Source organism: Mirounga leonina, unplaced genomic scaffold, assembly GCF_011800145.1.
Source record: "Mirounga leonina isolate KUSES-001 unplaced genomic scaffold, KU_Mleo_1.0 Mir_413, whole genome shotgun sequence".
NCBI lineage: Eukaryota > Metazoa > Chordata > Mammalia > Carnivora > Phocidae > Mirounga > Mirounga leonina.
Window position 1 is genome coordinate 3,273,763 of NW_023270734.1, and position 27,672 is coordinate 3,301,434.

At 41.2% G+C, this 27,672-nt stretch overlaps 1 protein-coding gene across 2 annotated transcripts in view; it reads left to right on the forward strand.

Moving 5' to 3' along the window:
- The first annotated feature begins 1,037 nt into the window (after positions 1–1,037).
- Positions 1,038–27,672, forward strand: part of MPP7 (membrane palmitoylated protein 7) — a 317,439-nt gene continuing 290,804 nt past the window's right edge. Inside the window, exon 1 of one of the 2 annotated variants that reach the window (XM_034987220.1) lies at positions 1,038–1,298. The gene's annotated coding sequence lies outside the window, so the exon portion shown is untranslated. Of the gene's footprint in view, positions 1,299–1,569; positions 1,619–27,672 lie in introns of those variants that run through there. The other variant, XM_034987221.1, reaches the window with a different exon arrangement.

The following is a 27,672-nucleotide window of genomic DNA, read 5'->3' on the forward strand; positions in this document are numbered from 1 at the left end:
TTAGGTTTGATTTTTGTCCATTTACATTTTTTCACTACTATTTAATTTAGGGAGTTGTTAGGGGAAGTGCTTTATTTCGAACAGTCTATTTCAGAACCTCATGGGAATGGCAGGAAGAACAAACAGAATAGTAAGGCAGCCAGAGTTAAGGGAGTGTGGTCCCCAGGTGAGTTATGCTTCACTCCCTTCTAAACTGCCTAGGATAATACGAGGCTTGCCTACTATGGTCTGAGAGCTCAGATTGCTTAACTATAAGTCATTGATCCTTGTCTCCCCTCTCCTCCCTCAGCTTTCAGTTTTCAAAGTCTAAGTCACATCTTGAAATTTTGTCACATTCCTTTCTTATAATTCCCTACATTAGTTGAGTTTTCCGATTTGTATCTTCTCAACTTCTCTCCGTATACTACCCTTTTTGGTTTTTGTGTATACTTTATTTTGTCCTTTGGATTCTAAATTCTTCCTGTCAGGGAGTTTTCCTATAAATCTGTTTACAGCGTGGTGCATTCTAAGTATGTCCCATACGGAACAGAAGTAAAACGGAAAAAAAAAAAAAAGTTACGCATAATTTTGCCAAGAGTGAAAACATTTTATGCCTTTTCTTTGCACAGGACAATTTCCTTCTGAATCTTATGAAGCATTTAAAAAATACCCAGGAGACCTCTCTAAAGCCAAGCAATGTTAAAGATTAGCTGTTATTCATCAAGTTCATACGGGAATGAAAGAATCGCTCGCATCTGGCAAAGAAACCCGGGTATCCGAGGTTTTGCGCTTCAGAGAGGGTACAGGTCCATAAATCAGCCCATTCTGCAGCCACCTGGGAACAGAGCGGGTGGGGCGGAGCTTCCGTTGATTGAGGGGCGAAGGAGAGGAGCTAGAGAGTTCTCACCAATCAGAGTTCTGCTTTGTTTTCTCTTACCGGCCAATGAGGGAGCTCTGCTGGCGAGGCTGTCTTCAAGTCCGAGCCACCCACCTCCATCGCAGCCTATCAGCAGACCGCTTTTACGAAGCATCCGCGGAGCTCCCGCCCCGCGGGCGGAGCGGCCCTGCCCCTTCCCGCCCCTCCGGCCGTGGCCCCACCCTGCCGAGGGAGGGGGCCAAGTCGGTTACTCACTGGGCTGGAGGTGGGGGCCGGGCTCCCGCTGGGCTCGTGCGTTCTGCGCCCGTCGAGGCGGTGCCGAGCCCGCTGGCTCCTGATTGTCCTTTGCGGCGGCTGCGGTCGCTGCCTCTTTGCCTCCCGACCCAGGGCTGCAGGGGCCGGAGCGATCGCGCCTCCCGCGGGCCACGGCTGCCCAGAGCAGGTAATGGGGCGCCGTGGCTGCACCCCCTATCCGAGCACCGGTGCGGCGCGGGCGGTGGGGTCTGCTCCCCTTGCTGCTCCCGCGGGCGGCAACCTGGCCGAGCCGGGCCGCGTCACCCGAGCCTCCCGCCCGCCTCAAGGCGCCTCCGCCCGGGAGCCCGCGGCGGCGGCGGCGGCGACACCTTGCGGGGAGGTGGGGGCGGGGCCGGGCGGAGGGGGAGGGGCGGGGTCAGCTGCCGGCGGGACCCCTTGGGGACTCGGAGTGAGGCGGCTGGGCCCAACGGAGGGCTCGAGAACGTGCAGGTGGAGGAAAACTGCGGAGTTGAGTCAGAGTCAGGCTCACGAGGGAAAGGGACCTACTGATAAGTAACGATAAGCTGAGTGGCTTTTTTTTTTTAAGCCAGAAAGGTGTCTTGGGTATTGTTAATTACATATTTTCTGGAGGCAGGCGCATTGCAGTGCCATTTACACATTAACACTGTTTACTTGTTATTTATTATTTTTTAAATTAAGAGCAATCTTTAACGTGAACGTGTTTGGGGACTTTTCCTTAAGTGACAAGTAGACCCAGCAGTGTGACTCACCTTTGTCTGGGCTGAAGTGGGGAAGGTGCAATAGGAGTGAGGGGGAGGAATGTTGATGAGGAATGCCTGCGCAGATTTCAAAGGATTGTGGGGGTGGAACCTTGTTTCTGTCACTGTGTCATGGGTGGGAGTAGAATTGTGATTCTTTTTTCTTCTTCTAATTTTTTTAAACATTAGCATTAAAATAAAAAAAAAAAAGCTTCTCTAAAAACAATTTCAGGGTTTTAGGTTTTAGGAATGCACCTGCTTGGTACTCATGCGGTAATACTTTGCAGACGAGCCAGACAATTTATTACAAATTTGCACCTTGAATTGTTATTACCTTTTCTTTGACTTGCTTAATAACCTTTGTTTTCATTCACTATTTGTTCACAAGTGAAATGGTGAAGGTCACCGGGTTTGGGCAGTAATGGCACCGTGAGAACTCTTGGAGCAGTGTTCTCCGCTTCTAGGTGCACTCCAGTTCTCACCAGTACAGGTTTTCCTTGCTATCTGAAAACACAGCGTTCCTATGAAATCTTTTCTAAACCGAAGCGCTGCAAAGCAAAAAAACCCACTTACTATTAATGTATATGGGAAATTTTTTTAGTGTTACCCCCCAAAAACCTCTTAGGCTTTCTGATACCTTAGAATACATTTTGCTAATGTCAAATAAGTCAAGATACAGCACAGATGCTCAGACAGAGGTCAGAGCTGCTGGGGGCTTGATGCTGAGATGCTGAGTGGAGTTCCCAGGGAAGGAGCTTGGTTCTGCCACTCTGGCTGTTCCCGGGTGTGTGCTGTCTCTATACCAGCTGATGCAAAACAAACACCTCTGTGGGTTTCTTTCAGTTAGTGCAAAGAGATAGTAAGGTCTGTCGTAAAAGCAAAGTAGTGTAACATGAGCTTGTGAAAAACGGGGGATACCTGTATTTCCATTTAGGTCTTTTAATTGAGACTCTCACAGACTGTCAGTTTTTTAATCCTTCTATTGGGAGGTAGGTAGTGCATATCATGTCTATTTTACAAGTACATAAAGTGAAAAAGCCTTAGAGATGAGGAGAATTCTGCCCAGGTCACCTGACTCCTACTTTATTTTGTACCCATAGTGGATTTAATCCAGGATCTACTAAGGTTCCCACCATCAAGTAAGCTTCTGTATACCGATTTGATCATGTGGTACAAGAATCACAGGTGGAGATGTTTTTTTCCAAGTAAAGAAATAGTGTCTCTTAGGTCCCCCCCCCCCCCGAGGTTGTTGAGATAGTTTGAATCACACCAGAAAGGTAATTTTTCACACAGGCAAAACAAAACAAATTCCTAGTGGTGCTATGTGAAAATCTCTATTTTAAATTTTGGGGAGATTTTCCAAATTAGAGAACCCTATCTTATCTATGTTTGCATCTGTAGCTTAGCAGTGGACTTCAGTACTGTTTTCTGAGTTGAATTGAAATGATTAATATGCATAAGGCAAATAAAAATGAAGCATGATGCATTCTGGTCATGACTTGGGGCTTGGGAAAGGTTAATTATAAATTTAGTAGAAAAGTTGAAAATGTAAAAATCATTTATTTCTCAGAATAGTGCAAACAAAGGAGTTTGGGGGTTAATGAAGAGCAGGCTTAGATGGCTAGTTGGCAGGAACCTCTCGAATGGTGTCAAGGCTTGGGGAATTCTGGAGAATTGCTAGGTTATGTTGAACTAATTAGTCATCAGGAATATGGAAATGTCTTATGAATTACTGAATGGAACTGTTCTAATCATGAAATTGTCCCTTTTCATGCGTCTGTATGCCATTTGGACATAACTTATTCTTGTAAGATATAAGGCATAGCTTATATAAGCCCTATCCCTGATTCGATTTTTTTGCATTAATGTCTTAATTTTTACTCTCCTGTCAAAATTTCTAGCGTCCAGGGATTTCCATTAAGAAACCTTTATCAATTTGTTAGTTTGTACAGGAAATGAGTCCTTTCTTAAGAACACAGCCCTCTTGCAGTGTGGGAAACTGGAAAGAGATTTAGGCTGTTTGTATAGTATTGTATTCTTACCTAGAGTTTCTGTCCTTTAAAAAAGAATGTTAATTACGATGTTACACAACTTCCACTAGGTGGTGCACTGGGTGCTACTCAATGCAGAGTTCAGTCAGATGTTTTTTCCTTATTACAAGCATTTCACTGACAAAGATACAAATGTACTGTAACTGTTTCTGTTGTAATTATAGTTCAGACAGAATTGCAATGAGTGATTTGTCAGTTTCATTAAGTGAGATTATTTGGAAGGAAACGACAGCTTAATTTAAAGTGAAGGACACTTAGCAATTTTAGGAATAACTTCTAAAAAGCTCTCTGATTCTCCCTGTGATCAGGAACGCACACCAGAGGGTGGATTTTTGGTCCTTGTTTATGTACACTTGAACTTTTTTTTAATGGCTGTTTTGTTTAAATCTTATGTGAACTCTTAGCTATTTGACTAGTTTCATGTTTTGCTTTCGTTGATTATGGATTCCTTAAAACGTGGTAGAATAAAGTAGGTACATATAACAAGATTACTCAAATCTTGAATATGAGTGAATACTTAAGTTATAAAAAAAATTTTTTTTTTCTAGGCGTGTAACAGTTTTTCTTTCTTGAATGCTCACATAATCTATTTAGGGGAACATTATTATTTTCAGCTTACTTATAAAGGAGAGGGGATCATCCTCCCTCTGACTATAGGAGCTTACGGGCTTGTTTATTACTGATTAATTGCTGTTATTGTTACAGAACGGGGATGAGAAGATAGCTGTTGCTTTCATAAGAAGTACCCCTTTTAGGTATAGAAATGGCAATGTTAGTGGAGAATAAGGACTAGTTGGGACGATTGCATTTTTGGAGATGTTTTACAGAAAGCTTTGGGCTTTTAAAAGTCAGGATAAGAATTTGAATGGGAAGGTCTGAAGGTGGTTGGTGTGTGTGTGTTTCAGTTCCAGTGAACTCTGTGTAGGGAGGAGGGCTTTGGTAATCTTTTTCTTGGAACTACCTGTGGTTCTAGGGCGGGGAAATTAATGGTGTTTTGGGAGAGGGAAAATAAATAGGTGCCATTCCTTCCAGGAGGGTAGCTCCTGCCAGTGCCGCCAGTCTTGGGTGAGCTGGGGTGTGGAAAGGTGGATGGTTGTAAGTAGTCAGGCAGATTAAAAACTGCCTGAGTGTGGGCTTCTTAGAGCTCTTTGCACCTTTGACGACTTGAATCAAGTCAATATGCATTTTAAGTCAGGTTTCTAGCTATCCCACCATACAGACTTGGGCAAGTTAACTCTTCAGTCTTCAAATTTATGTTTTTAATTTTTAAAATAAGTAGAATCCTGAACTTTATGAAATTAATTTGAGTATGCAGATGAATAGCTTAAAGGAGTTTTTTGGCATAGAGTAGGTTCTCAAATTATGGTAGGTGCTTGAATCTCTACATACTTCTGATACTCTGTCTTCCACTACCTTAAAAAAAGGTGTTAATAGAAATAGACAAATTTAAGTACTCATGGAGGTGTATTCCTCAAACTGAGGACTTGAGTTGGGGTAGGAAAGAAGGCTCCTGGTCTAGATATTGCTTTGAATAGAGAAAAGTCAGGTAGGATGCTGTAAAGGGGTCTAGGTAAGGGGTTGGGGTGATGTGAGCAGTTTTTGCACTCCTGTGTATATGCACTAGCGTATCTGATTAGCTTGTTAAAAACGTGTTTGGAAGATGGTGCCTCTATGTGTTTATTTAAAGCAATTTGAGGGGCGCCTGGGTGGCTCACTCGTTAAGCGTCTGCCTTCAGCTCAGGTCATGATCCCAGGGTGCTGGGATCGAGTCCCGCATCGGGCTCCCTGCTAGTGTGGAGCCTGCTTCTCCCTCTGCCTCTGCTGCCCGCCCCCGCTTGTTCTCTCTCTCTCTCGCAAAAGTAAATAAAATCTTAAAAAAAAAAGCAATTTGAGTCTTGAGAAACAAATATTTCTGAAGGTTATAACCTTTTCTTTTGGCAATTGGAAGTTTGTTGATGGGGTGTTGTAAAAATCTAGAGTTGAGCCAAAGGTAAAAAGGCTTATGGAGCTATGGACCAAGATTTGTCAAGCTTCTGCTGCTGATATTCAAAACGTTTTTGTTTTCTTCCTAATATGGCTTCTGATTCAACTTCTGAGGATTCTGTTTGGACCTCTGTGCTCTTTTTCATGTTTGGAATTTAAAATCCAGTTCCTAGTAAGGCCCCTCAGAGTAGACTTTTTTTTTTTAGATGGTTGAATCAGGGTACAGATTGGACATTTTGTCAGGCTGGGGGAGGAGTTGCAGGGTCTTGAAAAATGAATGAACATAATTTTGATTTATTTAGAGTCATTTTAAATAGGATTGAAAGTTTACGTTGTGAAATTTCCAAGACGGTCATTTCCCCTTTAATGTACATACACTGAGTGTGAAAACCAGTGGTTCTAGAACCTTCCGTGCCCCTAGATCACCAGGAGGGCTTGTTAAAACATAGGTAGCTGGCTCCACTCATAGAGTTTCTGATTCAGTGGGTCTGGGGTGGGCCCTGAGAACGTGCCTTTCTATTAAGTCACAGCGGTGATGCTGCTGGCCCAGGGACCATACTCTGAAAACCAGGGAGAAGATACCAGGCGGAATGTAAGCACAGTGGTTAAGAGAACAGGCTTTGAAGTTTGAAAGATCTGGATTTGAATCCCTGCTCTGTCACCGACTTCAGGCACATTTCTTACCTCTGTTCTCTAAATTAGAAATACAGTATCATGTTGTGGCAAGTATTTAAATGAACTCAAGTGTGTAAAAGCTCATAGAACAGCACCTGCTAGGTGGCGAACATGCAATAAATGTTGGCTTTTAATCCTAAAAAATCAATTAGGGTATGAAATAAATAGAATCCTGAATCTTAAAGTTGAGGTATGCTCCTTAAGGACAGAAACTTTTAATTTTTGAAAAAGTTTTAAGATTTTATTTGAGAGAGTAAGAGAGTGAGAGCACAAGCAGGGGGAGCAGCAGAGGGAGAGGGAGAAGCAGGCTCCCTGCTGAGCAGGGACCCCCCCCCCCCGACTTGGGGCTCGATCCCAGGACCCTGGGATCATGATCTGAGCCGAAGGCAGACGCTTAACAGACTGAGCCAGCCAGGCGCCCCCAGAAACTTTTATATTTATCCTCATTTCCTAGCACAGTGCTGTGGAAAAGGCATAAAAGTACTCAATTTGTATTTAACAAATGAAGGAAAAGTTTGTGGATCTAATGATTTTCCAGAAACATTTTTAAGAGACCTGGAATGTTCACATTGGTGGTGTCTTCTTTTGTTTTTTTCCTCCTGAAAAGCTTTCTTTGGTCAAAAGATGTTGGTTTTAGGATAATCATTGTAGTCCACACTTTATAGAACAGGAATTTTAAAGGTTGTTCCTGGGAGTTCAGTTTCAGGAAGTGCCTGGGAGTCATCTTTAGAAAATAGACTCACCTGTTGTTTGGTGACTTTGTTCGAAGACCCTGAATGCAGTTCTTGGAGATTCTTCCCCCGATGGCCACCATGCCCGGTCATGTCTCCGAGAGCCCACCTCTTGTCTGGCACCCCATTCCTGTTACTTCCTGTCACCATCGTCACCCTCTTAATGTTACTTGTTCACTTTTTATTGTTTCCTTCACTAGAATGCATACTCTGTGAGGGCAAGGCCCAAGCACAACACCTGGTGGGCAGGGATTTCGCACATGCTGGTTGCATGAAGGACCATGTGTGGCAGGGACTCCCTCCCCATGTCGGGTGCATAGGCTTGAGTTCATGCTCCCTTTTGGCCCGCCCTTATGATGCGGTGGTCCATGTAAGCCTCAGTTTATTTCACCGATCTTCCTCCTCCATCTCCCATTCCATTTTTTGGTTCTCCGCCACCCCCCATTGGACCCTCTCTCGGGCTTGAACATAACTTCATTAAGTTCTGCCAGATTATTATCTGGAATGGCTGTGATGGTTTACACTGTTGCCAGCTGTCGGTCCCGACATTCTTGCCAGAACTTGATATTTTCTGACCTTATAATTTTTTCCAATCTGATGCAACAGATGGAGCGAACTAGGCACAGCGTGATATATTACTGTTCCGATTTGCAATTCTCTGATTACTAATGCAGGTGAGTATCCTGTCATATGCTTATTAGCTGTGTGGGGTCCCCTTTTGTGAATTGCCATTTATTTATTCTTTGCCTCTTGTTCTATTAGATTTTTGTATCCCCCTTCCTGCTTTTCTGCCCTAATAAACAGGAATTTTTTGTATATTCTGGGTGATAATCTGTTGGATTTTATATGGTGCAAATATCTTCTTAGCTTTTTTGTTTTGTTTTTTTTTACCCGTTTATTGGGTTTCTTCTTTGAAATCTTTTATTGTACAGAATCTTTAATTTTGTTATAGTTAGATCCATTTTTTTACCGTCTAGGTTTTGTTTAGGACATACTTCTCCATTCTTAGTTAACAAAGGTATGTTTTTACAACTGTCTCTTTCTGTTCTAGTTCCACACTGGTTTTGTTTTTGTTTTCATTTTTATTGCTACAACCTGTTTATAGTGATTGGTATGTAGAAGTATGAGACCCACCTGTGTTCTTTTCAGATGTTTAAGCTGGTGGTTTTCATCCCTGGCTTTACATTAGAATTAACGAGGTAGCTTTTAGAAACCTGTGCCCCAGTTTACCCTGTATCAACTGAATCATAATCTAGAGGGAGTGGAGACCCAGCAGTTGTATTTTTTTAAAACCTCCTCTGGTGATATATAACCATGGTTAAACCATATGTTAAAAAACAAAATTCAACTGAATCAATTTTAAAGATCTTACTGACTTTGACAATTCATGAATTGGGCAGTTATCCATCCAGCAAATAGAAAGGAGGTCTGAGAAGGAACTATATAAAATGAAAGACTTTTGCATGTAGAAGGGAGTGGGATCAGGAAGCTATAGGAGCAAAAAGTGGACTGGTTGTGTCGCTTTCCTTTAGATGACAGGAGTCTGCAAGGCAGGTTACCTCATTCATGCAGATCAGGTAAGTTCCTAATGAACTAGTTTATGATTCCATTTCTGGGAGAGCTGAAACTAATTGTCTCTGATGATGTGGGGCTTAGCATAAGTGACTCTATGTTGGGCTTGTTGTCTTTTTTTTTTTTTTTTTAAGATTTTATTTGACAGAGAGTGCATGAGCACGCACACAAGCAGGGGGAGTGGGAGAAGCAGGCTACCCCCTGAGCAGGAGCTCCATCCCAGGACCCTGGGATCATGACCTGAGCTGAAGGCAGATGCTTAACCAACTGAGCCACCCAGGCACCCCTGTTTTCTTATTTTTAACACCTGTATCAAAGATAGTTGTTTTTTCGATAGAGTTTAAAATTTTTTTCTCCATTATTGTCTTATGTCTTCTTTGTTAGATTAATTCCTAGGTACTCGGTTTTTGTTTCTATTGTGAGTGACATTTTTTTTTTTCCTTTCCCCCTTTTTTTTCTCTATTGGTATGTATGTCTATATTGATATAAAACTATCAGCTTATCTGTCTATACTTAATATATTTTGGGGGCAATCTTGCTAAATTCTTATGTAGTGTAGTGGCTAGTTTTTCTTTTCCATGTTCTCTGAAGTTTATTCTTTAAATAATGGCCAATTGTCTTTTTCCTTCCAATTCTTATTACCTTATCTTTTGTATTTCCTTGCTTTACTGCATTTGTCTAGAATTGTAGTGATACATTGAGAGTAACAGAGATGGTGGTCCCTAGATCTTGTAGGGAATTCATCTTTAGTTTCACCTTTAATTGGACGATTTATTTATTTTTATTTTTCATTTTACTTTTTTTGGGGAGGGTTAAATGCTCTATTTTTTATTTTAAAGTTTTTTATTTAAAATTTTATTTTTTTAATCTTTATACCCAACATTGGGCTTGAACTCATGACCCTGAGATCAAGAGTTGCATGCTCTTCTGACTGAGCCAGCCAGGTGCCCCTGCTCTGTTTTTTTTTTTTTTTTTTTAATTGGTTGACTTCATTTGTTTTAAAAACTTGAGAAATAAGCACAGTATTCTCTTTCTGATTTTGGTAAGGTAACTGTCATGGATGGTATGTAGAGCTCTAAACTCTGAATAGTTATAGTTGTGTATAGTGACATTTTTATTTTTATTTGATATGTGTATATATATGTATATTTTATATTGAGGTTTTTAAATTACATATTTGGATTATTTTTATCAGGCTTTTCCAAAGTAAGTTATGTGTAGCGACTCTACTTAGTTGAAAGCCATCATGTGTTTGGAAAAACAAAGCGGAAATGGTTATGTATCTTAAACTGTGAACTTTTCTTTTTTAAGATTTTTATTTATTTGAGGGGGAGGGAGAGAGAGCATGCGCGCATGCACATGTGCCCATGAGTGGGAGGAAGGGGAGAGGGAGAAGCAGACTCCCCTGCTGAGTGCAAAGCCCAGACTCAGGGCTCGATCCCAGGACCCTGAGATCATGACCTGAGCCGAAGTCAGACACTTAACCAACTGAGCCACCCAGGTGCCCCAAACTGTGAATTTTTAAAAAAATGAATAGATACCCAGAAGAGTGCATATGCTAGGATATGCAAATGTCCTACATGTGCAGCTCACTGAGTTACCCCAAACCAAACACACTTGTTTAAGCAGCATTCAGGTTGAAGAGAGGAAACATTAGTAGGACCCCAGAAGTCACCCTGCTGCTCTTTTCTATGACCTTGACTTGTAACAGTATGGTGATTCATGGTCATGGTCTGTCAGTTGGCTCCTGCTGGGCTCCTGACTTGGGGTGTTTTGTTCAACAGGGAAATCAGGATAAGGTCGTGTCTGAAAGTTCATTTGAACATTGGAGCCTTGACCTAGGCTCTAATCTTCGGAGCTGTAGTTTTCAAACATGTGATTTCAGTACTTCACTCTGAAAAATTAAGGATTTTTCTTTAAAGATTTTATTTATTTATTTGAGAGAATGAGAGAGAGAGAGCACATGAGAGGGGGGAGGGGCAGAGGGAGAAGCAGGCTCCCTGCTGAGCAGGGAGCCCCATGCGGGACTCGATCCCGGGACTCCAGGACCATGACCTGAGCCGAAGGCAGTCGCTCAACCAACTGAGCCACCCAGGCGCCCCAGGATTTTTCTTTATGTGGGTGATATCTAACAATATTTGCTGTGTTAGAAATTCAAACAAGAAATTTTAGAGTATTAACTCGTTAAAAAGTAAGAATCCCATTATATGTAAACATAAAAACACTTTATGAAAAATAACTATCAAAATAAGTGAGAAGAGTGGCATTACTTTATGTCTTTGTAACTTTTTTTAAATTGAAATATAGTTGACTTACAATGTTAATTTCAGGTGTACAACATTGTCATTTGACAGTTCTATACATTACGTAATACCAATGTAAGTGTAGTAACCATCTGTCACCATACAAAGTTATTACACTGTTACTGACTGTATTCCCTATGCTGTACTTTTCATCCCTTATTTATTTTGTGACTGGAACTTTGTACCTCTTCATCTCCTTCACCTGTTTCACCCATCACTTCCCTCCCCCGCCCCCTGCAACTACCAGTTTGTTCTCTGTATTTTAAGTCTGTTTTGTTCATTTGTTTTGCTTTTTAGATTTTCACATGTAAGTGAAATCATTTGGTATTTGCCCTATTTTTCTCTGCCCTATTTCACTTAGCACAATCTAGGTCCATCCGTGTTGTGAATGACAAGATTTCTTTCTTTTTTTTTTTTTTTTTACTTTGGAGTAATATTCCGTTCTATATATATATGCCACATCTTTTTTTTTTTTTTAAGATTTTATTTATTTATTTGACAGAGACACAGCAAGAGAGGGAACACAAGCAGGGGGAGTGGGAGAAACAGGCTTTCCGCTGAGCAGGGAGCCCAATGCGGGGCTCGATCCCAGGACCCTGAGATCATGACCTGAGCCAAGGGCAGACCCTTAACAACTGAGCCATCCAGGCGCCCCTGCTACATCTTCTTTATCCTCTCATCTTTCGATGGACACTTGGGTTGCTTCTTGGCTATTGTAAATAATGCTGCAGTCAAAATAGGGGTGCATATGTCTTTTTGAATTAGTGTTTTCATTTCCTTTGGGTAAATACCCAGAAGTGGAATTACTGGATCGTATGGTAGTTCTATTTTTAATTTTTTGAGGAACCTCCATACTGTTTTCCACAGTGGCTGCACCAATTTACATTCCCATCAACAGTGCACAAGGGTTTTTCTTTTCTCAACATCTTCACCAACACTAGTTCTTATCTTTTTGATACTAGCCATTCTGACTGGTGTGAGGTGGTATCTCATTGTGGTTTTGATTAGCATTTCCCTAATTAATGGTGTTGAGCATCTTTTCATGTGTCTATTGGCCATCTGTATGTCTTCTTTGGAAAAATGTCTAATCAGGTCCTCTGCCCATTTTTAAATCAGATTAATACATTTTTTGGTGGTGTGTGAGTTCTTTATATATTCTGGATATGAACTCATCAGATATATCCTTTGCATATATCTTCTCCCATTCAGTAATAAGTTGTCTTTACATTTCATTGATGGTTTCCTTCACTGTGTGAAAGCTTTTTATTTTGTTGTAGTCCCAATAGTTTATTATTGCTTTTGTTTCCCTTGCCTGAGGACACACATCTAGAAAAGTGTTGCTAAAGCTGATGTTTAAGAGATTACTGCTTATGTTTTCTTCTAGGAGTTTTATGATTTCAGGTCTTACATTTAGGTGTTTATTCTATTTTGAGTTAATTTTTGTGTGTGATGTAAGAAAGTGGTCCAATTTCATTCTTTCACATATAGCTGTTCAGTTTTCCCAGCACCGTTTATTGAAGAGACTGTCTTTTTTTAAAGATTTATTTATTTGAGAGAGCAAGACATAGCGAGAGAGGGAACACAGGCAGGGGGAGTGGGAGAGGGAGAAGCAGGCTTCCCGCCAAGCAGGGAGCCCGATGCAGGGCTCGATCCTGGGACCCTGGGATCATGACCTGAGCTGAAGGCAGACGCGTAACGACTGAGCCACCCAGGGGCCCCTTGAAGAGACTGTCTTTTCCCCATTGTATATTCTCGCCTCTTTTGTTGTAGATTAATTGACCATATAAACATGAGTTTATTTTTGGGCTCTTAATTCTGTTCTGTTGATCTGTGTGTCTGTTTCTGTGTCAGTACCATACTGTTTTGATTACTGTAGTTTTGTAGTATAGTTTAGATCTGGGATTGTGATACCTCCAGCTTTGTTCTCCTTTCTCAAGATTGCTTTGGCTGTTTGCAGTCTTTCATGGTTCCATACAAATTTTAGGAATATTTGTCTTCTGTGAAAAATAGGAATTGTGATAGGGATTGTATTGAATTTGTAGATTGCTTTGGGTAGTACGGGCATTTTAACAATAGTCTTCCAATTCATGAGCATGAAATATCTTTCCATTTGTGTCATGTTCAGTTTCTTTCATCAGTGTGTTGTCACTTTCTGAGTACAGATCTTTTACCTCCTTGGTTACATTTATTCCTAAATATTTTATTCTTTTTGATTGTAGCTCTTCATGTCTGCTTAGAAGACAGCTGGATTTTTCTGTTTCTGTATTCAGTCTGTTGTGATTTGTTGTTTGGTTGGAATATATGAAGGAAATTTAGTCTTGTACAGACCTGTAATTGGAAGAGAGGAGTGTTTTAATGATCTTGTTAGGTAATCGTGGATATTCTCTTTGATACCACATCAAAACTCTGTGACAGTTTCTTACAAATTTAGTTGCAGACTGGAATCTTAACCCATGTCAAACTTTTCTCATTCTGTTACATTTAATTGTACTGGTTTATCTTGTACGTTGAATCTTCATACATGATTTGGAAAATACTGGTTCATGGAATTCTATAAATCTCCCAAATGTTGGCACCTTTCATGATATCATTGGAAAAGGTCACATTTGTTAAAATCACCCATGATCCCATCAGAAAGATTGTTATTGCAAAAGCTGTCGTGTTCCTGGTGGCAGATGTAATTTTTTGAAAAACCTAATTTTTGCTGGAAAGTTTGAATTTTTTCATGGTCAACACATAGGTTGGGTGTCTTCCTGGAAGCAATAGGTTCACTTTATTTATTCTTAAAAAAAAAAAAAAAAAAAGTCTGCCAAATAAATACCCAACCTTCAATACTCCATTTGCCTTTCAGTTGTTATTTCCTATAAGAATGATACTCCATGGGGAAAAAAGCTGCTCGCTCAGCTCGCGAATTGGACAGATGGCACTCCTCCTTTACTTTGAGACAACCATTGGCCTTCACTGTATGGCATACATCCTTATGTATACTTCCTATTTTGTCACAGAATGTTAAGAAAACATGTAGCCAAGAACTGAGATTTCAGTACATTTGTTCATTTTCACCGTTTCATCAAGGACACTCTTATGTGAAGCTGGCATTTCTTTTCATTGAGTTTATCGTGGGGAGGGCTGCCCGGTTGGTGCCATCGACTTTTTTCCTGCCAAGGTGCCAGCAGTTTCATACCCTTGCTGTTGCACCCTCAGCACAAATGTCAGTGCGGTGAACATCGCAAGTAACCTCTCCGCATTATTGCAAAAACCGTTTTGACCTCATGGATGGGCTGGAAGGTTCTTGAGGACCCCAGGGTTTAAGGATCCCTCAAGAACAGCTGGTTCTTTGTATCTCTCACCAGTGCAGTTGAGGGCCAGGTTCTGAATACTGATCTGTCTCCCCTGAGGTTGCTGAACCAGATCCAACTTTGCCTTTGCTTACTTACTCCGAAAGCTATCGTCTTAGAAGCAGGGACCTGCTACTTCTTGGCTCAGCTGTGCTGTATTTTTCCAAGTGAGGGAAAGTTTGGTAACAGTAGGAAAGAAAATATTTCTGAGATCAGCAGCTTCAGACCTGTGTGAAGCTGTTAATTTTGCTGTCTTATCACAATAAATACGTCTATAAACATGCTAACACTTGGTTTACTTTCCTCATCTTTTAAGATGAAGATAATCACAAAGAGAAGTTGAAGACATGTCCTGGACATTTATCAAGAACTATTTGTTGGGTAATGTCATAATTAGGAAGAATGATAACAAGTGGTAACCTGTTGTAATGCTTTTGATTTAATTTTAACCTGTTAATGGTTTAACATGTTCTTCTTTTATTTCCTGTAAACAGTAATCAGATCTTGGTTTGATTCGGTTTCTGTTTTTTGCAAAATTGCTTCATGGGTGGTACGGTGTACTTCTAGCTGGAGTCCGGCAGTGTTGATTGTGTCTTTTTTGTGGTGTTCCTGGTCATTGAGAATCATTACCTAAATCCATTGTTTTATTAGTGGTTTGTGAAATGGTGATATTTTATTTTTGTTTTTCTTCTTTATGTATTAGGATATTTTTATAAAGGGGAAATTTACCTCATCAGTTATTTGAGATACAGTTGTATAGAAAAGGCAGGTTAATTTTTTTTTTTTTAAGATTTTATTTATTTGACCGAGAGTGAGCGAGCACAGGGAGGGAGGGAGGGAGGAACGGAGGGACGAGGGAGCAGCAGAGGGAGAGGGAGAAGCAGGCTCTCGGTGGAGCAGGGAGCCCGACGCGGGACTGGATCCCAGGACCCTGGGATCATGACCTGAGCCAGAGGCAGAGGCTTAACTGACTGAGCCACCCAGGCGCCCTGCCTTTTTTTTTTTTTTTTAAATTAATTTTCAACATTGTGAGTTGGTCCATTAGATTATAGAATAAGTCTGTTCAGGATGAGTAAATTAAATTGGTCTCTCAGTCGTTTTTCTTTGAGAAATTGCACTCGTTTTTAGAAGTAAGTAAATCCAAAGGAAACTATTAAGAAAAAAGTCCTTTTGTTGTATTCTGAGAGTAACTTAATTCATTTGAAATTTAAAAAAATGTGTAGATACCTACTGATGCTATTAAGAGAATTACATTTTTTAAAATTTAAATAAGATTTTTCTTGGGGCGCCTGGGTGGCTCACTTGGTTAACCATCTAACTTCTGATTTTGGCTCAGGTCATGATCTCAGGGTTGTGAGATTGAGCCCCACATGGGGCCCTGTACTCAGCGAGGAGTCTGCTTGAGATTCTCTCTTTCTCTCTCTCTCTGCTCTTCTCCCTGCTTGTACTCCCTCTCTCTCTCAAATAAATTCTTTAAAAAAAATTAAGATTTTTCTTGCTTCTGAGAATAATGGATTCATTGCACATAATTATCCTTTTATGAATCCTATGTTGTATTCTGAGAGCACATTTGAAAGTGTATAAAGTATCCTTGCCCTCAAGGTGTTTATAGTAGAATAAAGTAGGTGAAAAGTTGACCTTTGTTAGATAAATTTTTTACTGGCATTTCGTGGGTTGAATGATAAAAGTTACGTTTATTACAATACTTCCTCCTCTTTAAAATTTATACTGTTGAGAAACGGATGATGGAAAAAAAAGTTTTCTTTAGATAAAGGATAGTAATAGGCAAAACTGGTTATGGGAAGGGTGAGTCAGATCGAGCCAGAGTATCTGTTGGAATTGTGGTGAGAACAAGGGAAGCAAATGCCTTTTGTCTTAAACTGCAGATTCTCACCCTGGTGCTGGCGGTGACTTAAGACAGGTCCTTCTGCTGCAGGCCAGACCTGTTCTAAGCTGCTCCTCCCTTCTGAATTCCTTCTCTTAATTTGAGTGATTGCTGAATAGCCAGTACTTCATACCCGGACAGAAGATTATGTAAACACCTGTGTACATTTGTGACTCTCCTCCTAGGAACCTGTTAACAGCTGTTGCTGATCAGCAGTGGGGTTCTTTGTAACTCCAGCTTTTGGGGTTCCTTGGTGTGTACTTCGGAATGGTACCCGCAGGGAAGTGGATCATTAGTGATGTGTGTACTGACTCTTCCCACTGACCACTGAGATCTGCTCAGTTAGCTTAGTTCAGCATCGTATACTTTACAAGTGATAACTAAAGCGATTTTGACTCGACTTCTGTTCTAGTGTTTCTAATTTCCAGCTGGGTCCAGAACTGGGTAATTGAATTTACTCTGATTTTTGCATATGGGACCTCAAATATCCTTAGGGGAAGACTGTGAATGGTATGGCAAGATTGCTTCCCACAATACACCTTTTTCTCCCTCTGAGTTGTTTTTAACTTAATCATAGCTGCCATTGACAGTAGCTTCTGCCATTTATTGATCCTTTGCTATTCCGAGGCTCTGTGCTGAGCCGGGGCTCCCTGATATTCATGTGTAAGTCTTGTCTTAACAGCAGTCCTTGGAAGATGGTCTCTTTTCTTTTATAAATGGGGAAAACCGAGTCCTGCAGTTCAATACTTTGCCCCGAGTCCAAGGATTAGGAAGTGGTAAAACCAGGGTTCAAACTCCCGCTACCTGTTCTCCTATACGTCAGAAACCAATGTGTGAGAATATCCTGTGACTCAAATTCTTACTGGAATGTCTCTTTTGTGCATCTTCAGTCTCTCCTTGGCTCCTTCTTTTAATCTGGACAAGCACAAGTCTCACCTCCTCTGGCTTGTGCTCTAAAAATCTGTCTACTGAAGTGTACCCCTGGTGACAAGTTTGCTCAGAAGTCTGAGGGCGCTTCAAAGAGTCACCCACTGCAAGCATGAAATTGTTCCGAGGTTTAATGTTTTTGTTCTGATAGGTTAAATATCACTTTGCATTGTTTAAAATGGACACTCCGGAAAGATATGTGATCTTTATGCCCCACCGTTGAACCTCCACAAGTACCTCAGTTTGAGAAACAAGTCTGTGGGACGTAGTAGGAATTTGCCATGGTAGAGTGGGGGTCCGATGGGAAGGTACAGATGGACAGTGGTGAGGGGCTGAATGGAGGAGTAGGGATGGCGCAGGGACGAGTATTCTAGAGATCTGGTGGTGTGATGGGATGAATTTGATGACTGGATATTGGGAAGCTTAGTTCTGCTGCTTCTCAGACAATTTAGTTTTGTCTTGGTTTCTGCCACTGGTTTGTCTTTTTGCTGCTGTCGCTTAACTATGGGAGTGTCTTCAACCCTTGACCCATTTATTCCTGCCTCTTACCCTGATTATTTTGCCTCTGCCCATTGTCTGGGTTCTGACTCTCCTTTCTGTATGAGTGACTTCTATGGCGGCTTCAGTGAGCTCCAGTTCATTGAATCCACCAGAGCCCTAATTTGCTGAAGCAAGTTTGCAGTTGCTCAGTGGTGTCTCCTCGAAAGTGAAATGTCTTAGAGTTAGCATGCTTGATTTCAACTGCTCTTTTCTCTAAAACTATAACATTGGGGCATCTGGGTGGTGCGGTCCGTGAAGCGTCAGACTCTTGGTTTCAGCTCTGGTCATGATCTCATGGTCGTGAGTTTGATCCCTGTATCAGACTCCATGTTCAGTACAGTGCCTGCTTGAGTTTCTCTCTCTCTCTCTCCCTTTGCCCCTCTCCACCGTATGCTCTCTCTCTCTCTCTAAAAGAAGTAAATAAATCTTTAAAAAAAAAAACCTAACATTTTTAGGTGGTATACAAATGGGCTGGAGTGGAACATTTCCATATGCACTGTAGATTAGGCTCAAATCCCTGTTTAATTAGCCAAGGGTTCAGAACTGACTGGAAGGTAGAACAGACACCGTGTAACATGGCATTCGTTCCTTTGGCCCCTTGGTTCTCAGTGAGGCATGCAGCCTGTGATAATGGCAGAGATTACGTCATGGTTCCACTAGAACTAACAGGAACAATCTGTGTACCTCCTTTTTTTTTTTTTCCCAAAGATTTTATTTATTTATTCATGAGAGAGAGAGAGAGAGAGAGAAGCAGAAGGAGAAGCAGGCTCCCAAGGAGCAGGGAGCCCGATGCGGGACTCGATCCCAGGACCCTGGGATCATGACCTGAGCCGAAGGCAGACGCTTAACCGTCTGAGCCACCCAGGCGCCCTGTGTACCTCCTTTTAAGGGAATGCTGATAAACAGTAGGTTCTCCTAGTTTTTCAACTGGACAGCATCCTTTTTTGTTGTTGTTGTTAAAGATTTTATTTAATTGAGGGAATGCGCGCGCGCATGAGCAGGGTGTGGAGCAGAGGGAGAAGCAGGCTCTCCACTGAGCAGGGAGCCTGATGTAGGGCTCGATCCCATCATGACCTGAGCTGAAGGCAGACGCTTAACTGAGCCACCTAGGAACCCCCTGGACTGCATCCTTGAGGCCAAAAGCCTCATTGTGAGGAGAGGGAATGGTTGATGTTCTTAACCATAGCTCTACTCTCTTCCTTGTTTAATCAAAGTTTATTGCCCTGGTCACTGAAAACCTTGAGGTCATATGTCTTAATGGTTAAGGATGTGGACTGAAAACCACAACAGTATTTAAAAAAAAAACCAACACTTTATTTAAGTATGATTGGCATACAAAAAACTGAACATATTTAATGTATACAACTTAATGAGTTTGAAGAGAAACACCTCTGACACCATCACCACAATCTATGCCATAGACTTATTCATCACTGAATGTTCCTTCCTGCCCTCTTTGTTATTATTATGACCATTATTTGTTTTTATTTTGTGGTAAGAACACATGAGATTTACCCTCTCACAATACCGTATGGTTGACTCTAGGCCCTCTGCTCTGCAGTAGATCTCTAAGACTTGTTCATTTGGTATAACTGAAATGTTGTACCCTCAGTCCCTGGCAAGTTCCATTCTACTCTTTGCTTCTGTGAATTTACTATTAGATTCATCATGTAAGAGGCGTGATGTAGTATTTGTCCTTCTTTAACTTGGTATAATGTCCTCCAGGATTTGGAGGATTGTCACAGATGGCAGGATTTCCTTCCCTTTTTTCTTTTTTCTTTTTTTCACTTTTAAGGTTTACTCTCTTAGCAACTGTCAAATATACAATAGGGTATTGACTATAGTCGCCATGCTCTACATTACATCCCCATGACTTACTTATTTTATAACTGGAAGTTTGTACCTTTGACCCCCTTCACCCATTCAGCTTCCTCCCGCTATGGCAGGCAACCACCAATCTGTTCTCTGTCTTTCATGAGCTTGATTTTTCTTTCTTTATTAGATTCCACATATGAGTGAGATAAGATACTGTCTTTGGCTTGTTTCCCTTCGCATAATGCCCTCCGGGTCCATCCGTGTTATCATAAATGGCAAGATTTCATTTGTTTTTTGGCTGAATAGTATTCTAGTGTGTGTGTGTGTGTGTGTGTGTGTGTGTGTGTGTATGTAGGTATGTACACAATTTATCCATTCATCCATCGACGAGCACTTAGGTTGTTTCCATATCTTGACTACTGTGAGTAATGCTGCAATGAACATGGAGGTGTATATATCTTTTTGAATTAGTGTTTTCTTTCTTTTCTCTTCTTTCTTCTCTCCTCCGGCCTCTCTCCCCTCCGGCCTCTCTCCCCTCTGGCCTCTCGCCCCTCCGGCCTCTCGCCCCGTCCCTCCTCTCTCTCCCCCTCTCCCCTTCCCCCTCCCCTCCCCTCCCCTGAGGTTGCCACAACTAATCCACTTTTTTGCTCCTATAACTTCCTGATCCCACTCTGTTCTGCATACAAAAGTCTTTCATTCTATATAGCTTCTTCCCAGATCTCCTTTCTATTTGCTGGATGGGTGACTGCCCAATTCATGAATCCTCGAATAAAGCCAATAAGATCTTTTTAAAATTAACTCAGTTGAATTTTGTTTTTTAACCTATGGTTTAATCATGGTTATATATCACCAGAGGAGGTTTTAAAAAATAGGGTCTCCACTCCCTCTAGATGATGATTCAGTTGTATCTCTTTCCAGTGCAGTTTAGGGCCAGGTTCTTAGGCTGATCTGTCTCCCCTGAGGTTGCACGTAGCTGTCCAGTTTCCCCAGCATGATTTATTGAAGAGGCTGTCCTTTCCCCATTGTATATTCCTGGTGATTTTGTCTTAAATTAATTGACCATATATGCTTGGGTTTACTTTGGGGTAGCTCTTCTGTTCCATTGATCTATGTGTCTATTTTTATGCCAATGTCATAGTTTTGATTACTATAGCTTTGTAATATACTTTGAAATCAGGGAGCCTGATGCCTCCAGCTTTGCTCTTCTCAGGAATGCCTTGACTATTGGGGGTCTTTTGTTGTTCCATACAAATTTTAGGATTGTTCTAATTGTTCTAGTTCAGTGAAAATTCCTTTGGAATTTTGATAGGGATTGCATTAAATCTGTAGATTGTTTTGAGTAGTATGGGCATTTTAACAATTCCCTTCCAATTCATGAGCATGGAATATCTTTGTGTCATCTTTAGTTTCTTTTATTGGTGTCTTAGAGTTTTCGGTGTATAAGTCTTTTTGCCTCCTTCCCCTTAAATTTATGCCAAGGTATTTTGTTCTTTTTGTTGCAGTTGTAAATGGCATTGTTTTCTTTCTCTTTCTGATACTTTATTAGTGTACAGAAAAACAATAGATTTTTGTGTATTAAATTTATACCCTGCAATTTTACGGAATTCATTTATTGGTTTTAACAGTTTTTGGGTGGAATCTTTAGGGTTTTATTTATTTATATATATACTATGTATTTTATATGTATGTCATCTGCAAATAATGACAGTTCTACTTCCTTTCTGATTTGGATGTCTTTTCTTGTTCTTGCCTTATGGCTGAGGCTAGGACTTTCGGCACTACGTTGAATAAAGTGGTGAGAGTGGGCATCCTTGTCTATTTCCTGACCTTAGAGGACAAGCTCTCACCTTTTCATCATTGAGTATGTTAGTTGTGAGGCTTTCCTTCTCTCTCTCTCTTTTTTTTTAAAGATTTTATTTATTTATTTGACAGAGAGAGACACAGCGAGAGAGGGAACACAAGCAGGGGGAGTGGGAGAGGGAGAAGCAGGCTCCCCGCAGAGCAGGGAGCCCGATGCGGGACTCAATCCCAGGACCCTGGGATCATGACCTGAGCTGAAGGCAGTCGCTTAATCAACTGAGCCACCCAGGCGCCCAGGCTTTCCTTCTCTTTTAAGCTGAACAGTGTTCTAAACCTTTTTGGATTCACATTTCAACTCTGCTCATTGATAGTCTTATGAATTTAGGCAAGTTATTTCATCTCTCTAAGCCTCAATTTTCTTATCTGAAACAGGCTAATAATAGTACCTACCTCATATGATGGTTGTGAGAATTAAATCACATAACACCTATGAAGCACTTCGTGTAGGACCTGACACAAATCAGGGGGCAGTACGTGGTAATTGCTATTCATTTTTAATCAACCATATTGTTAAATACCCTACAATGCTGATTTTTTTTCCTGTCTCTGCCAGCTAGTCCCAGATGCTGTCCTCTTCCTTATCAGTGTTTCATGGTGTCATTCCTCTGTCTATATTACCACTGTTGTCACCTTAGCTCAGATATTCATTGCCTTTTGTGTAGACTGCAGTAATCAGCACTTAGCTGACATTCCTGATCCCACTTCATTCTGTCTGCACAGAAGTGTCTTGCCCCTTTTTTTTTTTTTTAAAGATTGTATTTATTTATTTGATGGAGAGAGAGTGAGTGAGCACAAGCAGGGGGAGTGGGAGGCAGAGACAGAGGGAGAAGCAGGCTCCCTGCGGAGCAAGGAGCCCAATGTGGGGCTCGATCCCAGGACTCTGGGATCATGACCTGAGCCGAAGGCAGATGCTTGACCGACTGAGTCACCCAGGCGCCCCAAGTGTCTTGCTTTTGAATCTTTGGCTGTGCCACCCTGAGTCAAAATTACTCCATGGGACCTTCAAAGCCTATTATATTTAGGCCCCATGTATGGTTATTTTTCATTACTCGTTTTTACATACCTTCTACCCTAGTAGGCATAGGAATGTGTCCCGAGACCTACAGTTTTTCTCTGGGATTCACATCCCAGATTGCTTCAGGCACATGTCCGTTTGTCACTCATGGTCCTGGTTTGACCCTGTCATCGGAGATTGCCTGTTACCTCCATATGGTCTGTGATAAGCAGGGCCTCCATTGTCACACCCTCCTCTTGGTGGGTCAGATTCTAAGAAATTCCATTGTTCTATTGCTATTATTGATCTAGAGCTAGGAGTACTAGAAATGGCCTCCTTTTGGCTTATACCGTGTTAAAAGGACTTTTGCTCCCTGATATGTAAACTGCAACATCACTCTACTACTTCTTTATACCGAGTGTTCCTAAAACTAGACTGTGTAGAGTCGGGGCCCAGGAATGTGACCTTTTTATTTTTTTGTCCTCTTAAAGGGTCTGGCAATTGCTAAACTGGATCTCTTGTTGGTTAAAAAAAAAAAAAAAGTGGAATACAAGCTGTATGAGCCTGTGTTGCCCTCGTTGTCTTTCATCTCCGCTGTGCCGGCGGTAGCCAGGGTCGGGCCTGCCTCTGGTGGTTTGAGTACCACCTCTGCCGACGGGTTTGGCCCGTGCAGGCTGCCTCGTCCCACGTTGCATGTTCTCCTCACCTGGGCTCACAACAGTAATAATTCAGAGGGATCATTTAGCCACAGGTGAGGCTTGAGTTTTCTTGGACTTGATGATGGGAACATTTTAAGACTAAGAAATTGAGAGAAGGAAGAATCAATAGAGGTGTCTTTGAGAGTAGGGATTCTGCCCTTATTCTTAAATGCCTGGTGCCCGTGTGGTAGGATGATTGTTGAGTGAATGTATGGATTTCTTGTGTGTGTGTGTATTTTTAAGATTTATTTATTTTAGAGAAAGATGGAGAGAGTGCACACGCGTGGGTACACGTGGGACAGAGGGGCAGAGGGAGAGAGAATCTCAAGCAGACTCCATGCTGACTGTGGAGCCCAATGCAGGGCTTGATCTCTCGACGCCGGGATCATGACCTAAGCCAAAATCAAGAGCTGGGCACTTAGTGGACTGAGCCACCCCGGCGCCCCTGCGTGGATTTCTTAAAGGGCATGCTGTGCATTTCTATGGTGACTAATTCAGTGGTTCACAAGAAAGAGTCACTGTGCCGCAGAATGTCTCCGCAGATGGCTGGCTCTTGAGGGAGGAGTTGGAGGAGGGAATGGGGATCATGATTGGGGTGCAAGGGGAGACATTGGATTTATTCAGAATTCTCTCTCGCATCTTCCTCTTCGCTTCCACTGAAGCTGGTGCCCCTCTCTAATGTCTGTGGCTGAGAACTTGCCCATAGGTAAGCCCCCCTCTATAGGTTAATTTCGGGAGATCGACCCAGAGTTTAGAGTTGCTAATTAGGCCATTCTATTTCAAGAAATATGTTAGGAGTCCAAAATAGAAGTTGGCTGCTTGGTGAAGAAGTGCACTTCATTCACCCTGTTCACCCTGGAGTTACTCAGGCAAGATATGTCAGCTGTGTTCTGTGTGATATTTTAATTGGGTGAGAGAATTGAATCCCCCCCCCCCCTTTTAAACAATTTGGGTAAAATTTAAGAAATACTGACTAGCAAAGAAAACACAGGAAAATACCAAATGACCTTCATCACAGCTAACAGATGTTAACATTTTGGCATTCTTGTTTCAGATTTTTTTTTTTATTGAAAGAAATGAAACATTGTAGATAAAGTTGAAGTCTATACTGTCCCCCTTCCTCCCGGCAAGCAGTTGCTAATATGAATTTGTATCCCTTTTTTTTTTTTTGAACTGTAGCAAATTCTTTCCATCTTTTTCTAAATATGCCTTTATATGTGGATTTTCCTGTAATATGAAGGGCATATGGGTTCATTAACAGAAATCATATACTGCATGTTTCATTCTGTTATTTACTTTTAAAAAAAGGTCCTGTTTTGATGGTATCTAGTTCTGTAGATACAGACACCAGATGACATTTTCTTTTTTCTTTATTGTATTTTCAGTTTTTATTTACCAGATGACATTTTCAATTTTAATTTTTTTTGTGCAAAGACAGAGGTCTTTATGTATTTGGCTGCTTAGGTAAATCTCTCATTGGTTCCCTGACATTTAATACAAATTCTTACTTGTTTGTAGGCCTTAAATTGATGAGAATTTTAAGAGTTTACACCATTAAAAAGTTGAAAGCCTAAGTTTTGGCTAAAATTTCCATGTGCATTTTAGCAGACAGTCTCAATATTTTGTGTTCCAAAAGGATGCTGCAAAGATGTTGCAGTGGGTGTGGAATAGTTCGCAAGGGACATGAGTAGGTGGCAGAGAGTTTTTGGCTGGAACGATTATATGCAGAAAAGCTGTTGCTAGGGCCCCTTGGGGAACTTGTCATTGAGTGGGGAAGTGTTAGGTTATCAGGTTTTGTTTTGTTTTTTTCCTTCTGGGTAGCAGTTGCTAGTTTTCTATATTAAAACAGTGTACCCTAAAGCTGAGAGCCTTTCCCTTAAGATCAGGAACACGTCAAGGGTGCCCACTCTCACCACTATTGTTCAACATAGTACTAGAAGTCCTAGCAACAGCAATCAGACAACAAAAAGAAATAAAAGGTATTCAAATTGGCAAAGAAGTCAAACTCTCTCTTTTCGCAGATGACATGATACTCTGTGTGGAAAACCCAAAAGACTCCACCCCCAAATTACTAGAACTCATCCAGCAATTCAGTAATGTGGCAGGATACAAAATCAATGCACAGAAATCAGTTGCTTTCTTATACACTAACAATGTAACTGTAGAAAGAGAAATTAGAGAAACGATTCCATTTACAATAGCACCAAAAACCATAAGATACCTCGGAATAAACCTAACCAAAGAGGTAAAGGACCTATACTCTAGGAACTACAAAACACTCACGAAAGAAATTGAAGAAGACACAAAATGATGGAAAAATATTCCATGCTCATGGATCGGAAGAATAAACATTGTTAAAATGTCTATGCTACCCAGAGCAATCTATACCTTCAATGCCATCCTGATCAAAATTCCAGTGACATTTTCAAAGTGCTGGAACAAACCATCCTAAAATTTGTATGGAATCAGAAAAGACCCCGAATCGCCAAGGAAATATTGAAAAGGAAAAACAAAGCTGGGGGCATCACGTTGCCCGATTTCAAGCTATATTACAAAGCTGTGATCACCAAGACAGCATGGTACTGGCACAAAAACAGACATATAGACCAATGGAACAGAATAGAGAACCCAGATATGGACCCTCAAATCTGTGGTCAAATAATCTTTGACAAAGCAGGAAAAAACATGCAATGGAAAAAAGACAGTCTCTTCAATAAATGGTGCTGGGAAAATTGGACAGCCACATGCAGAAGAATGAAACTCGACCATTCTCTAACACCATTCACAAAGATAAACTCAAAGTGGATGAAAGACCTCAATGTGAGACAGGAATCCATCAAAATCCTAGAGGAGAACATAGGCAGTAACCTCTTTGACATCACCCACAGCAACTTCTTTCGAGATACATCTCCAAAAGCTAGTGAAACAAAAGCAAAAATGAACTTTTGGGACTTCATCAAGATAAAAAGCTTCTGCACAGCAAAGGAAACAGTCAACAAAACAAAGAGGCAACCCACAGAATGGGAAAAGATATTTGCAAATGACACTACAGATAAAGGGCTGGTATCCAAGATCTATAAAGAACTTCTCAAACTCAACACCCAAAAAACAAATAATCAAGTCAAAAAGTGGGCAGAAGAGATGAAAAGACACTTCTCTGAAGAAGACATACAAATGGCTAACAGACACATGAAAAAATGTTCATCATCATTAGCCATCAGGGAAATCCAAATCAAAACCACATTGAGAGACCACCTTACACCAGTTAGAATGGCAAAAATGGACAGGGAGAGAAACAACAAGTGTTGGAGAGGTTGTGGAGAAAGGGTAACCCTCTTACACTGTTGGTGGCAATGCAAGTTGGTACAGCCACTTTGGAAAACAGTGTGGAGGTTCCTCAAAAATTTAAAAATAGAGCTACCCTATGACCCAGCAATTGCACTCCTGGGTATTTACCCCAAAGACACAGATGTCGTGAAAAGAAGGGCCATAGGCACCCCAATGTTCATAGCAGCAATGTCCGCAATAGCCAAACTGTGGAAAGAGCCAAGATGCCCTTCAACAGATGAACGGATAAAGAAGATGTGGTCCATATATACAATGGAATATTACTCAGCCATCAGAAAAGATGAATACCCAACTTTTACATCAACATGGATGGGCCTGGAGGAGATTATGCTAAGTGAAATAAGTCAAGCAGAGAAAGTCAATTATCATATGGTTTCACTTATTTGTGGAACAAAAGGAATAGCATGGAGGACGTTAGGAGAAGGAAGGGAAAAATGGGGGCGGGGGGAATTGGAGGGAGAGATGAACCATGAGAGACTATGGACTCTGAGAAACAAACAGGGTTTTAGAGGGGAGGGGAGAGGGGGGATTGGTTAGCCTGGTGATGGGTATTAAGGAGGGCACGTACTGCATGGAGCACTGGGTGTTATATGCAAACAATGAATCATGGAACACTACATCAAAAACCAATGATGTATGGTGACTAACATAACATCATAAAATTAAAAAAAAAATGAAAATGTCCCCTTTGATTTAAGAAATATACATAAATATGAAATTAATATTTAATTAGCAATATAAGTCAAGCCCTGTATTAACCAAGCTTTGGTCTCATCGACTGCACTGTCTTCTGGGTGTTTTCACTTGGATATCTCCTCTTGACCTTCATTCGAAGATCTGAAGTGGAAAAACAGGTCCCACTCTTTAATATACCCAGTTCCTGTTTATGGCACCACTGTCATTTGTATATCTAAGATTAGGGACTGTGGAGTCATTTGATTTCCAGCATGTCTTTAGTGTTTCATTCTGAGGGCTTAGGTTTTTTTACCCTTCCCATTCTGTACCGCACAGATCTCTCATACTGCAGTCTCCCTGCCCTTGTTCTAGCCCTGGGATGCTCACCCTTGACCTAGGTTACTCTAG